Below are 16,165 nucleotides of genomic sequence, written 5' to 3'. Positions count from 1 at the left end.
ATTGTGTCTAAGATAGAGCCCTGGGGAACACCACAAGTTCAAGCAAAAGTATAACATTTTAGTTAGATGAGAAGTTTGATACCACTCTCATACCTGTTTGTTTAATGTAAGGCTAATACCAGCAGCCGGTTAGGAAACAGATCTTCTCCAACAGCAACAAAATCCATCCACCAGCAACCCTAAAGATCATTAATAAATATTATATTTCATTTCATTTTCATTTCATTTGTTTAATCCGTACAAAAGCCAACGTTTTCATAGTGTTTCTTGGCTCTAAGCAGTAACTTGCTGGAATCTTCGCTGGTTGCTTGGCAACAGCTCCAAGCTAAAAACAAGTTGGGCACATAACACCCCATAAAACAGCAAATTGTCATTTTTATGCTTTAAATTTTTGACAGATTAAACAAACAAGATATAACGTGTTAATGAGTTATAATAATTAATGAGTGAGCTTTAAAAGGTGCTGGTAGGCAGATTTGTTACCAGTATTCTGTTCTGTCCATTAAGTTATGGTGGCAATGTGGTATTTGGTGGTATGACATCCTGGTATCAGCAGGATATTGGAATGAATGTAAGCTCAGGCAGTTTTAATAAGAATTACATAATTAGGATCTGTCTTTCGTCAGATCCCTCCATCACACACTAAGACAGCATCTTAACTCTATGTATTTCCTTGAAGAAGACTAAGTGTAGTTGGGCCCTATGTGATTCCAAAAGCTGTGACCAAGCTGAAAAAGTTGTATAATAAGGTACCAAGGAGACTATTTTTCTCTTTTTGGCTCCCCAGCAAATGCAATGACACTTTCCATATTGCTGATGGGACTTTTCAATCAACAAGCCGTGTTGTGTTGCCTGCCTATGCTCCATGCCAAGACCCAGTATTATGAAATTGCCTCTCAGTGGTTATGGGTTTAAATTTCCTTTTACAATTTAGAGCTTTCATTAAAACGCTTGTGTTCTGTGCAAGGCATATAATAAGTGCATTAGCTCTGTGAACTTTTATACATTTATAAAAAGCATTTTCAGAAAATGGAACACAGTGAGCTGAAACAAGGAAATGTTTTCTTTAGTGCATCTTGTGCTGGCTGTAGACTGCAAGAAGTAAATCTTCTTCACACAGTAAAGTTCAGTGGGGGCAGTGAGCTGCTGGGCCTTGATGGTGCCACTGGTTTACAATGCTTTGACCTGTGATTAAATGCCAACACTCAGGTCTTTTGCTTCATATTCACTATTTAAGGTTAAATTCATCACTTCACTTAAGCTCACTGTCCTAATACAGTACTTGTGATTCTATTTACCATAAGCAGGCCTATTGGTTTCTCTGAGCTGCAGAAGAAGACATATGCTTCTGTCAGCTGATGACATAGGCTCATTATTAAATGCCTATGGATTTATGGTCAGTTTATGACCAAGTCAATATGGCTGTAAAGGAGCTCAAAGCAATGCTCTCACTGAGCTGAATCACTGACTCTGTTGGATGGTATCCCACTGTTCCAGAATTTATTTGGTAATAAAATCATGTAAGTACACAATATCTGCATCGGCCATGGAAAATGCTAAATAAGCTTCTATTCAATTGTCAAAACCCGCATGACAGACGTAGGATTTTATCTCAGAGTTTGCATAACCAGAAAGACAAAGTAAACCTACAAGCATCAAAACATTGGTTTCCTGACACACCCAGCAGGGACAATACAGCCTGCATATGGCAGCATAACTCTTAAATGTCTGGTAAACATTTAAAAAGTACTGTGCAGTTAGGTTGCTTAATTAAATCTGTCCAAACCACACCCACACTGATGAAGCAGATTAGCTGAGTTTTTGAGTGTTCAGCTATTAAGAAATATGACTTAAAGACACGAGGATGTTTTATTCCAGACTTTCATTTTTGCATGGTTAGTCATGAATATTTAATGTTTTCAAAAACTGAAGATTTGAAAGGGGCTTCCTCCCTTCCTCATGAAACATTTGCAAAGCTGAAAAAAAATAAAACATTTAAATCCTGCATTGTTTACATCTACGTTAGCTTGCAGTCTTCTTCCTTGTGTGGTAGTCAGCCACCCTATCCTTCCCATCCCTGCGTTCTCTTTTGTACTCTCCTTCCCTTGTGTGTCTTGTATGTCCCCGACTCGTCTCTGGATGTATGTGTGTGTATGTGTGTGTATGTTTTCTGGTCTGGCTCCGTGGTTTCCCGCATGCTGCTGATCACTGGCACACCTGTCCTCAATCTACCATCAGTCTCCACAGCTTAAATACCAGGCTCTCCCACACCACCAGCGTGTTGCTGTACACTTGTATGACTACCATGTTAAGGTGCCTGATTTAAGTTAAGTACCATTTGCTACCTTGTTTTTTTTTTATCCTGTTCTACTTTGCCTCAGGATTATCCTGTGCTGGTGGTCGCAGTTTCTGCCTCTTTCTTGATTTCTGCCAACCTGTCTACTTGTCTCTCCAGCCACACCGCCTTGCCTGTCTCCATAAACTACACCACTGAACCATTGCTGCTTCCCCTGAGTCGAGAACAGCGCCGAAGGCTCCATTCAGGAGAACTACACTCCTTCCCACTGAAACTGCATACTTTCAAATAAAGAGTGACTTGGTCTTTAAAATGTATCCTGTTGTGTTCTGCATCTGTGGGTTCGAGAATCGCACACTTTGACACCTTGTTGCACTGCTTCACTTCTTGGCATGTGACTGCTGCCAGCTGTCGATTAGTGGCATAAAGTAAAATCCTCAGCAGGAATGTCCCTGCATGCTTGTGCAACAGAGTCGGCATCAGAACAAATCTAATTGGGGGGGGGGGCATTAGGAAGTGTCATTTGAGAATTGAATCCATGATGTAAATGCTTGATAATATGAATTTGCTGTCACCAACCCAGCTCCAATTCCAAAACGTGCTGCAAAGTCTCTCTTTCTCACACACTGCACAAAATATAATGTAGCCTACGTGCAAGCCACGTGTCTCTCACTCACAAACAGCACTCTGCGCGTCATTAGAACATCATTTGAAATAGACTACATACTCACTCTTATCATATAAATTGCGACAGACCCAAAAATCATTCAACATTTTGTGTAATAATCATGAAAGCCAAGGCTGGCATCATAAAGTGAATTAAATGCATGGCTTACCTTCAGAAGAGTTGTAGGTGGCGAGTGTGAGTGGTGTCCTTCCACTCAGTTGTGCATTTTTGGGGTAAGTCCCTCTCAAACACTAGCTAAACCAACCGGGCCTTTCTTTTGTGGAGCATCGCGCATCTGTGGTCCAGAAATACGTTTCTCAGAGTAGAGAATGAATTCTCGCACATTGCTGTGCATGCTCCAAATGTTAAGGCATGTTTGAAAGCAGTCAGTAGACTGGGCATTGCGATCAGATGTGTGTGGTACTTTGATAGGATGAGCTCTATATTCCAATCCAATTTGTTGTTATCATCCCTATGTCCTGTAGTTCCCACGACGGCATCCATATTCGTGTTCACTTTGCATCTTCGTTTGGGGATCATGGGTCTCAGTGATGGTAGCCGTGGCCATGTCCCACACATTATTAAACTCCTCGTCAGAACGGAGTTTCCGTACACGTATCTCTGCGCCATAGGCCAGCACAGAGTCAGTCTCAGTCAAAAGAGATGTTATGTCGTTGAAGGATTTTAGAATGACTGACACAGTGGCAAGACATCTAGAAGGCGTTTAAGATGCACACCCTTATAGTGCACAGCAATTATGGGTTTCTTTCAGAATTTGTAGAGGGCATTACATACATGAAAAAAGTCCACTACAGCTGTCTCTGTATCTCACGACCTAGTTTCTCTTGCAGTAGCTTCTGGATGCCACCATGCTTTCCAGACGTCAGATCAGCCCCATCAAATACCTGGCTTAGAATCTTTGATGTGTCCAGTCCAACTTCATTTAGCTCTGCCAAAACGTTGTCTCTTAATGTCTGCGCGTCACCTTTGTCAGCTGTTGCTATTGTTAGCAGACACTCTGTGACCTCATATGACTAATTTACAAATCAAATATATTTTCACATCCAGTGGGGTCACAGGGGTTCCATCTACTTTCAAAGTGTAATAGGAGTCCCCTACTTCCTCTGCCATAGCCTCAGTCGCCACTGCTGAGTATACTAATGAGTTCATTTTGCATGTCTTGACAGGTGTAAGTGGTGTTGCGAGGGATAATTTTCACAACATCAGCCAATTCAGGGTCCTTTTTAATCATATAGTCCAGTTAGGAGAGGAAAGGCCCACTCCCCCCCCCCCCAACATGATATCAAAAACCTCTATCTTTCCTCATAAAGGGAAGTGGTTTTCCGCCAGAAACATCAATGAGAGAGGAAACATAATACCTGTTCTTTAGTAGTTGGTCTGCGTTGACAAGTGTTGAAACGAATGAAGTGAAGTGCAGTCTGACAATTGCTTGCTCTCACTGAAACATCTCAGCGCCGTATGACTTGCTCACCGTACGCGCTTATCTTGACGTAATGACGACAAATCAAACCAGTAAAAGTCTTACTTTGAAATCTACTGGTAAAGCCTGTCTTGCTTTTCATTTCCCAATCAGTAGCGGTGCCTGACTACATTTTATTGCAGGCAAAAACATGAGTGGCAAGAGTACCGCGGATCTGCTTTGGGCTTTCATCTGGGGCGCTTAAGCAATTTGCATGGTGGACTAGTAAGTAACACTTTAAAAGCGTCAGACAGGGGAAATAATGGAAAATGCAAATGGAGAGCATATCATACTGGCTATAGAAAGTGCATACAGATATATCTAAGTATAGTCGTTAGACTGATACTTAGATATGGAATGGAAATCCTACATAATAAGGAATCATTTATACAGTGTGTTAGATTATGGCATAGAACAGCATGTTGCACAACTCGTTAAGCTATATATTCAATGCTTTGAACAACTGTTTTACAAATGAGACAGAATAAATGTGGACACCAGCAGAGAGTCAAGAGCATAAAACTTTCATTAAAAAGTTTAGAGAGTCATTGCAGAAGTGCTCAGAAAATAGTGTATGGTTATTTTCATTTTAATTAAATGGATGCTGCGTTTTGAATGCCAAACACTCATCTTGTGTATGGAGCCTTGAAACTGACAAAAGGTTGTAAAAGGTTATCAGTCAAGTCAAAAATATAACTGAATGCATCAATAAATACATTCAAAAATATAAAGCTTTTAACTTTTCATTTAACCTCTAATCAGTTGATAAAATACAATAAAAATAACATTTATTTTGCTCTTCGTTTTATGTATTATTATTTATATATTAATTTTTTCAATATTATATTTTTTAAATTTCACAGTTTTTCAAATTTTTTTTTTTTTTTGGTCTTGGCATACATTTCATTATTTATCTTTTTCCTATTTTCACCAAGTCACATTTCCCATTTTGCTAATGCTTACTGTATCTGAAAATGAGCTGGGCATGTTCAAGTTTCTCCAGGGCAACGATTGTTCGAGGCTGGGAGTGTGTGTGTGTGAGTGTGCGTAGGAGTGTGTAACTTCATACTAGACCAATGAGAGGACTACATATTTAGCTAGCTTAACTGAAAACACTGGTAGCTTTAGACACTGAGCACCAGTCCTTTTTGGCTAGCCACATATTTGTAGTAACTTTCTTCACAAAACTACACCAGTATAGATAATTAGTTAATAATCCATACTGCTGAAGCATCACTGTATAAACTTTTGTAACAGTAGCTAAAGCATTTTAGCCAGCAAGCTATCTAGCAAGTTAGCTAGTTAACGCTGCTTAGAAAGTTAAAGGAAAAGTATAAAGCTTTGTTACACTACAACCGTTTTTATAATTATGCAATCACTTATATGTTTGACTCATCTCATAAACTTTTACTGCCTTTTGTCTGTTTTAGGGTTCCATATATAGGCTTCAAACGTGGCTCTGAAAAGTGTGTAGCTTGCTCCTTTGTGGAGAATGAGAGCTAGTCAGCTTGAATTCAAGATGGTTACAATGGATTCAAACAGTGACCCAGTTTCACTGCAAATAAAAGTATTAAAATTTCCATAGAAACTTTTCAAACCACTACTTGCTCCTAATCCACTTCTCCACCGTCCCTCCATACACTCAGCATGCTCCTAATGCTCCAAACACACACAAAATTTTGTTAAACACAGCTTCCATTTGTTGCTAACGTGGTGAAACTGGGTCGCCATGAAACCTGGTTTTGCATTGGCACAGTTGACGTTATAAAAGCAAAAAGGGGCCTATTCTTTAGCATTGGAATGCTTCAATTTCTGAAAAAAGGCCTACTTAACCTCAGAAGACTGTAGTAACTTATGGTCTCCACAACTGTCATATGTGGTTCAGATCGCTTTTCCCACCAACCTTCACTGACAACCACAACGTTTAAAGTGAATTGATGTCTTCATGTGGAATCTCACTGTAGTGTGCTTGGTGATAATTGAGGTGCTGCATGCAATGCACCGAAGGGTGTTTGTTACTAATTGATATCTTATTGTATGCATATGTATATGCACGTGTTTGGCCCTGTGTGTGTGGCTGGTGTGATGTGTGTGATATATTAATGGGTGACTTGATATGGGAACTCTAAGAAGGCTTAAGTGCTTCAGTGGCACTCAAAGGGATATTAATGAGATTGGTGGTGACAATGTACAGTACACACCAACACACACACACACACACACACACACCCACAAGTACTGATAGCTCAGTTGTGTCTAACAGCATTAACAACGGGCTGCCATTTTAAATTAAAATGGCTAAGTTGGTCATTAAAATAAAAACCTTAAAATTTTATTTTAATCTTTGGAAGAGTGAATCAATATTTTCATTATTAATGGTATAAAACATAGTGTAAAACAATAAGAAGAGGCCTAATGAGACATTAATGGTAGCACTTACTGCTTTCAGGTGACTGCTGAACCATTAGTGCATCACTTCACAATTAATGTGACCTTTCACGACCCTGCAAGAAAAGTGTTGGTTATTTAGAAGCAAATGAATTCTCATTTGTGCGTGACACTCAGTTAAAAAGGGTTTGCTGTCTTGTGCTTTGTCTGTGTTAAAAATGAGCAAATGATGCACAATTCAAATTATCATCTTAAAAGATGCTTGGCGTGAAAGTGTCCTTGCGTGCCTCGGCTTTAAGGAACTTTATAGTAAGTATCAAACCATTGCTCATCTGTCTGGCCTATAACTTTATTGTTTTGTTTCACTCTCACCGCTCTCATGGTGTCATTTTAGGCCACAGCAGACAGACAGCTATTTTCAATGAAAAGGTCTAAAAACACACCGTACACTACCTGCTCAGCACCAAACAGCAGACAGACACAGTTAGCGACTAGCTGGCAGTGGTGGAAAGTAACTAAGTACATTTACTCAAGTTCTATACTTAAGTAGAATTTTGAGGTACTTGTATTTCAATTTTCTACTACTTTATAATTCTACTCCACTACACCTCAAAGGGAAATATTGTCTTTTTTTACTCCACTACATTTATTTAATAACTTTATTTACTTTGCTGATTCAGATTATTAATACAAAATATAGTCAACAAATAAATGATGCGTTATTGTAGATAAAGATGAAACTTTATTGATCCTCAGGGGGAAATTCACAAGCTGCCCAGCAGTTTATAAACTTAAGTTTTGAATGCAGGACTTTTACTTGTAACATTTCTACACTGTAGTATTAGTACTTTTACTTCAGTAAAGGATTAAGTACTTCTTCCACCTCTGCTGGCTGGTGAACATAGTGGAGCATTTAGCAGCTAAAGATCAATTCAATTCAATTTTATTTATATAGCGCCAATTCATAACAGATGTTATCTCATTGCACTTTTCCTATAGAGCAGGTCTAGACCGTACTTTTTATAATATTATTTACAGAGACCCAGCAAATCTACTACTCTAAATATTCTACAGTACATATAATAATTCCCTGTATGTTTATTGCTGTCAGATGAAATGCATTCATATAATTCAAATGCAAAAACACAACATTAACTATTGTGCAAGGTCGTTCAAAGGAACATTGTTTCTTGGAACAGTGTTCCTTAAAACTGCAGTTAATCTGCAAAAATCCTCTCCAGCAGTCAATTCAGCTGCAAAAGCAACACAGGGAAAATATTAGCACATTACACATTTTCTGTGATAAAATCAAGCCCATTCAAAACTGCGACATGCACTCTAATAATATGATCATTCATGGCAGTCCAATGCTGTAAGAGTTTTTACTCTCATGACTGATTATCATTCACTGACTTTTCTAAATAGGAACTGCAGTTACGAATATTTCACCCATTATTTCCTTATCTGTGTGTCAATTGGTTTTGTTGTATTTTGCTGAAATTCCAACTCAAGCGGAGTGATTTTTTTTTTTTTGTGTCTGTCTCACAGTTAACTGAATACAATGTGTGTAAAGCAAACAGGGACTCAAAGACAAGGCTTCAAAATCCCTTCAACAATTGTCTCCTACCATCGCGACCATATGGATCGACAACCCTGAAGGCTTGTGCCAGCTCTGTGTGAATTTGTGTGTGTGTGTGTGTGTGTGTGTGTGTGTGTGTTGCCCTGCTCTGTAAGGTGGACTGCATGAATGTCAGTTTTTACACTTGGCAAAGCCCAGGCTGACACCAACACACACACACACACAGCTTGTAGACATCTGCATCCAAACGCTCCTTGACGTGACCTTATTATCATGCTGGGTGATAGTCATCTCCACCAGCAGCTAAACATCTGTCAGACCTGATGGTAGGATCTACATGCACACATGCACACAAATACACAAAAAGGCACAGATCTTACACACACTCACAGTGGATTTGTATTCTCGACATGATTTAAACAGGAAGACATGATACAGAATCTCCTAGCGTGAAACAGCCCAGTAGGAGGTTGGTGGGTGGTTGGAAACAATAACCCACAATCCCCCAGACACGCAGTCACACTTGATGCCTTCATACAAAGAGCCATATGGATCCATTTTATGATGACTGAGCTGATGTCATACCGCATCATTCAAAAACGTAGTTGCCATTCACGGATTTGAATGCAGGTTTTGTGTGTTGTTATGCTTGCTTTAAGAATAAAAAGTTCAAAATTAAATGAGAAATCCATATAAACACACATATTTAGTAATTTGCTATTCATTTGTCACCTATGTGACAATGACACATGGGTGACAAATGAAAGGGGGAAAAAAAACACATCTTAGTAAGGTGTTGCTCCACCTCAGGCTCCAGAACAGCTTGGATGCTCCTTGTCATAGATTCTCCAAGTCTGTGGAACTCTATTAGATTTTTCCAAAAGATATTCATTTATATACATTTAATACTCGTTTGGTGTTTTAATGATGGTGGGGGAGAATGCTGCTGTTTCTACACTCAGTTATTCAGGGTTTTCCTTTCATTTATCACTCTCTGTAGGTGTAGCATGAATGCTCAAGCATTTTGCCAATTTTAACAGTTGAAAAATGGATTTGGATGTTGTGACATGATGTCGGTACGATAGTGTAGAAATTTGCTTGAAGTTGGGTTCATAAGACTGACATGACACCTTCATAACCATGACATGACACCTGTCATGAACATGAAGGAGTGTTTATGAAGGTTTATGACTGTTGCCACTTTTAATGCAAAGTTGATTGTTTGAGATGTCTTTGTCATGACAACTTGACATTAACCAAGAAAACATAACCTGTCATAAACATGACACAACAGGCCTGATTAATAATAAAAACGCTAACATTATTTAAATGTTAACCATTATTATTGTTAATATAATAACTGCTAATTGTAACTGTTAGCTGCTGTTAGCGTGCTATTAACTAGCTGACTCAGCCCCGGGATCCCAGGAGGCAAACCCGGCTAGAAAACCACTTCAGTACTGTATTCCCTGTCAAACTGGCCACCGTCGGTCTCGGAGGTTGTGTTCATCCCGGTCATAGACTGGTCCCGATGGTCTGGCCTTGGTCAGCTAGATGCTGGCGCTAGATGCATGGCGGGGGATGCACATTCACCGCTATTAGCTAAACACCAATCAATATCCGCGATAAGTCCCTGCCTAGCTTCCTGTTTTTACAGGAAACACATAAATATGTGGAATTAAATAGCACTGTGCTAGCCGATTTGCTCCTCTGTTTGGCTCCGTTATCTTTATACATCCATGTTCTGCTCCCCCGGTCTGGACCGAGACCGAACAGAAGTCGTCTTTCCCTCTGACACTGGTGTGTTTTGCAGTCCCTGCAGGTGGTGTGCGGCTCCCTCATTATGTTTTTTGACCTGCGGAGAGTAGGAGTTTTTGACCGCAGTGTAGGCCTATTGTTTAGCAGAAGTGGTCATTGTAGATTTTTTCGTTGAATTTTGGAATTAATATGAATTGAAACCCGTTGGCGGTTTTAGGTATACAGCGACTCCTGGCAGTTCTACTGTTAACCATATGCAGAAATGGTACAGTATGTCTCTTCTCTTTGTATGAGATTAAAGTTTTTTGTACATAGTCCCTGATAAATAAATGTAATAAAATAAACTATACTTTTTATACTCAGTTCTCCCTTCAAAATAAGATCTCAGTATCAAGGGGATAAAATCACACTTACTAGGTGCACCTATGGGTCAGTGTTGAGCATCTGAATCTTCAAAAATGGAAAAAGTACACCCTGAAATACAGTTTTTTTTTCCTCCTGAGCAATCCACTAAATTACAAGGGACACTGGAAAATTGCATTGCACCTTATGCAGGCAAATCCATTCCATGAACGTTTTCCTTTACTTCGTGCTGACTATAGGGTAAAGAGATTAGTGACATTTTGGAGTAATGGATCAATAGAAACACTTTTGTCTTGCCACAAGGAACAGAGTATTTCTGTGATATTGGCTTCTCTCTTGCTCTCTCTCATTTTCGCTTTTAATCTTTTTCTCTCTGAGTCACAACCACCCCTCCCTCTTAGATTAGGGGTGAACAGCAGCGAACATAGGGAAGGTAGAAAACAAGGGATCAAACAAACACACACACACAACAATACTATCAATACGTCTTTCATGCTGCCCTGTAAATATATTGTAACTTCTGATATATAAAACATTAGGCTTGGTGTAAGAGCTTTAGTGAAGTAATAACAGACAGAAAGACTGGAAGTCCGTGTCGGTAATCAGTTTCCATTCACATCATTTTAGCATTCAATTCTTATAAGATGATGACTTATAAGAAGCATTCAGTAAAGAGCCCTTTTGGTTTATGATCTTACATATTATTAAACATCTTCCACAAGCTAAAATTACAGTAAGTTCTAAACATTCTCATTGTTGACATGTTAGCAAGCTTTGATTTAATACTCCGAAAGGGTTATTTCCATGTAAAAGCTTCAACAGACACAAATGTAATCTCTTCATTATTGAGTTTCCCTTCTCAGCCCACACATCTGCTCCTCGTTAATAATCAGTCTCATCATATATAAAGGATAGATCATCTATGTTGCCTTAGTGGTCCAGTTTATTCTTCTGCTTACTGTACCTCTCTACCCCTCTTATGACCAATTATAGACTTTTTTTTACCAATACCTCTTCTGCCTCCCTAGTCTGCTTTTGCGTGATCCAGGGTCATAGCAATCTCTCAAAATAGTCTACTATATGTCTCTTTTAGCAGGGTTTAATCCCATAGTCTAAGGGGATAAAGTTCATTATTTTGGTTTTTACACTGATGATACTACAGGGCTGCCTTTACTGTGATTATGGCTACTATAGTTGAACAGTGAGGTGAGGTGAGGTGAGGTATGAGCAGCACTTAACTCACTTAACTACCTACAATTAAGGAATTCCCTCTTGGCTCGTAATGCTTTATGAAACAGTTTCTGAAGCATAAATACTGTCTAGACAGTGTACACCGGCACTGACAGGATACTATGAAACTGAAGACAGCTATCACTTCACTAAGTACTTCACCAGTATTTGAAAATGCCAGACCACAGGTGCGTCTACTGAGCAATGATGATGAAATAGTTTGCATTCTGGATACTTGTTAGCATTACACAAGCAGCACTTCCTGTTAGATGGCGCACTGCCTACAGTAGGCCAAAATTATGTGGGTAAACTTAAAATTGAGCAAAGTGGGGTAGAACCCTGGTGGAGCTGAGGATGGACAAAGAATCAGTAACCACTACAAGGGAGTGCGAGAGAGCAGACTCTGCAATTCACAGTATGTAGCCTCATATGTCACTTGAGTGTTCACTTGCAGAGAGAAAGGGCAAGACCTGAGGGAAGCAGAGGAATGAAAATGAAATGTATTAACATCAATAACGTATCACTCACCAACACATTGAGTTCTGGGACTGAGGCATCATTTATGAAGGCCAGTAGGTAAAGTAACATGAGGCAATCGCTCAGGTTCAAACTAAACATTGGGGTTTATTATCTAAACCACCTATGAAAGTAAAAAAAAAAAATCTGTTAATATCATAGGCCATGCAAATGATGGCCAAAACTATGAAAAAACATCCCTGATAATTAGTCGGCCACATTGGCCTCAGCATATAACAGCGGAAGTGGTGGGTTCCACTTTCCCCTAACAACAGTAATATACAGTAATATACAGTACAGCATGTCAAAGAGTAATAGAACAAAAGATAATGCATGCAATGACTTTACTGATAAATCTAATACAGATGAATCTCCAGCCCAAGACAGGAATGTACATGAGTTCCTACACTGATTGTAATTGAATTTACTAGAAAATGTAGTTTGAAGTTTGGAATGTTGAATTATGTAGTGTATGGATTGTTGCAGCGGCCGTTCTGTCATAACAACCAGCAGAAGATGCCCTTGTGAAAAATTCAAAAATCGATAGAGCTACCAAGGACGCACAAACTAATGCATTTACTGTATACTCCCACTAACTCTGCAATAATACATACCTCTCTGACTCTCTCTCTCTCTCCCTCACTGTGATTTGATCGCAGAAAGCCCACCACATCCATCTCTGTCACACACTGACGGCCATGTTAATAGCCTAAACACACACACACACACTCAAACACGCACGCATAGACACAAACACACAAACAAATACACAACAAAACATTATCCGTCTTACTTTTTCCATTTCATACACTATCTCTCTTATTCACAGGGTCACACAGATATATACACCACACACACACACACAGATTTAAGGGTCAGACTGTGTTTGCATCCTGCTGTCTTGCCATCCTGAGAGACAGATCAGTATCTTAACAACTTTAAATTACAGCTGGTTCTCAAAGGGCACATTTAGTGTGTTTGTATAGGTGTGTGTGTGTGTGCGTGCTACTGATAAAAGACAAAGGATTAGAGTTGGAGGGCAAGATGCCACTTGACAAGTATTTACACCTTTAAGCCTATTTTCATACCTTGTGTTTAGAAGTATTTTCTATTTTTTTTTCTCCTACCAAATGTTTACTCAGAAACTTGCTGATTTGGCTGCATTTATGTAAAATCAATCTATGTATCATTTATGAAATTATTTTTATAGGTGTTATTGTTCATAGGTTACCGCTATGTACAGTTGTGAATTATTGGCATAGAAATGGAATTAAATATTTAGAATAATGAATGAATTGGGGGCTAGAACGGACCCCTGTTGCACACCATATTTAGACAATCAAGCACACAAAAATGAATAGAGCAACGTAACTAAACATACATAGAAAACTGCAGCATGAATAATGTTCATGTAGTTTTGGAGATGCAGAATCATCTGCTGCAGGTGTATTGACAGCAGCTGCCAGCTATGGGGCTGACAAGATTATTTAGTTAGAGGGTTAGTGGAAGATTTTTTTTATTGAATTATTTTGAGCAATATATATATATATATACACACATTTTATTTATTTATTCATTTTCACTTTCCATATTGTGTTGTTTTACCTGGAGATACATCCGCTCACCTTTTGACACTCTCTGGCAGGAGGGTGGAGGCTGCAACATCTAAAGCAGCTGTTGGAGGCAGGTATACTAAAAGGATGGCCAGTCTGTCTCGGCTGGCTACTGTTTTAAATAAGTTTGGATATGTGTTTTACATCATCCAGCTGTTCCCCACACTGGGCAGCAGTCCTCGGTAGGCCACAGTGTGCATTATTTAATGCAGGAGCCAACTCTTCCCAGGCTGCTCTTACTTTATTGTGGCATTAAGAATTATTTCTGTCCCCATATGTACAGTAGCATGGAGTCTTTCTTGGGTGTCTTGTACTAAAATGTAATTTTCCTGTTGAAAAGTGTCTGACATGCTCATATATGGTCTACAACACTGGCAAATTACTATGGTTATGTTTGTGTCGGCTCTCAAAGAAATGTGCAGCAATACTCATCAGTTGAGCCTAACCTCAATCAAAAAAAGCTCATTATTTTTACTAGCGCCACCATCTGGTCATTTACCGCCAACGAGTTCGGAATCCCATACTAACGTACTGTTCATACTAAGTATGACGTCAAACTGAGTATGTAGTGCGTTCCAACTGCATAGTGCATGATGTATACACACTCAACTGCCCCACAATGCATTGCGTCTCTTCAGACTCTATATATATTTTAGACTATATTTTGTGATCCCCTGGCCTTTCCTCTAGCGCCACCAGAAGGTTCATACGTTTGGCTTTTACTGAAAAACTATTGGATGAATTGGCACAAAGTTTTGTACAGACATTCATGCTTCCCAGTTGATTTAGCCTAATGACTTTAGTGATGCCTTGACTTTTCCTCTAGCACCACCATGAAGTTGACTTTTGCGATTTTGAGTGAAATGTCTCAACCACTATTGGATGGATTTCCATGAAATTTGATACACACATTCAATGGTTGCATACTACTATTATGTCCACATTGTCCACATATTAGTTACTGTTTTTTGTCTCAAGTGAGGTAGAACTTCTACTACACAAGTGATAAATAGCAACCGCTTTTACCATTACTTACCATGATAGTTGATTATTATACTCAGAGCACATTGATATACATCAGTTACAATTGTTACAGTACTTCAGTGACATACTGTAATGGTTAAATTGGCAGCAGAGGTGATTTAGAGAAAATAATTATGTATACAAGAAGATGTATTTAGTTGTATAGAAGAGTTTGTATTGTATTTGTATAGAGGCTTTGAGGGGAGTAATGGGGTAAAAATATGATAGATTTACATTTTTGTTTTATAATTACACACATTTGTCCATTTTATTGTATTTTATTGTTTGGTTTTATTGCTACTATTTAAAGTCATTGTTCAGCCCCATATATCTTATACATTCCATTAGCAGTAAATGGAAATGCTTTTGCATTGCTGCTGATTAAAAGGGAACCTTCACACTCAATGTGTGACAGGAGTGACACATGCAAATTGCACATTCACACACATACGCACACACACACACAAACCCGCACACAGGTTTGACTGTATGGCGAGCAGAATTGATTGCTGTCAAACATACATGCTGACAAAAACTCTCACATGTACATGTACGTATACACACAGCTACATCAATGCACACACAAGCATGCAAAAACATATTTGTCATTATGACAGCTTTTATTTCATGCAGCCATAAATGGACCTGCCAGCCAGAATTTAGTACAGATACTGGAACCTCTTTCTGGCTCAAACAAACACAAACACACTCACCAGCTCAAGTATTAGGGAGTATTTACTGTATAGCAGTGTGGCAGTGTAATTCAAGTGGAATGTCCATTAGAGATGAGAACGGATCTTTTCACAGTATAAGTCATAATAATGAACTCCAGCCGAACTCCTTGCAGTCCCATACATCAACGCACTGAACAGCATTTCAACTCTCAGAGACAAAGTGGTGCTGTAAAACCAGTGTGTCTTGGTAAAGGAGTATTTTGGTGATTTTTAAGTGCTATCTAAAATCTAATTAAGTGTGGTGCGAACATCTCTGTGTGGTATATTTCACAGTAACAACAGAGTTTTACACTCAAGATCTGAAGCATCAGCAGAACTGCCGTCTGCATTTTACCATTAGAATTAACAACCATCTTACTTTTATTTAGAGTGCCACATGATTTCCAATGATTTGTAATTCAGTCTGCTTCTAGACACCAGCTACATTTTGTCACTCTGCAACATGTTGGTGTAAGCTACAGTATTTGCAGTCAGTGCAATGATACCTGCCACTTTGCTTTACAGTTGACTGTATATAC

Source organism: Siniperca chuatsi, linkage group LG8 (genome assembly GCF_020085105.1).
Source record: "Siniperca chuatsi isolate FFG_IHB_CAS linkage group LG8, ASM2008510v1, whole genome shotgun sequence".
NCBI lineage: Eukaryota > Metazoa > Chordata > Actinopteri > Centrarchiformes > Sinipercidae > Siniperca > Siniperca chuatsi.
This window is presented reverse-complemented; position numbering follows the sequence as displayed.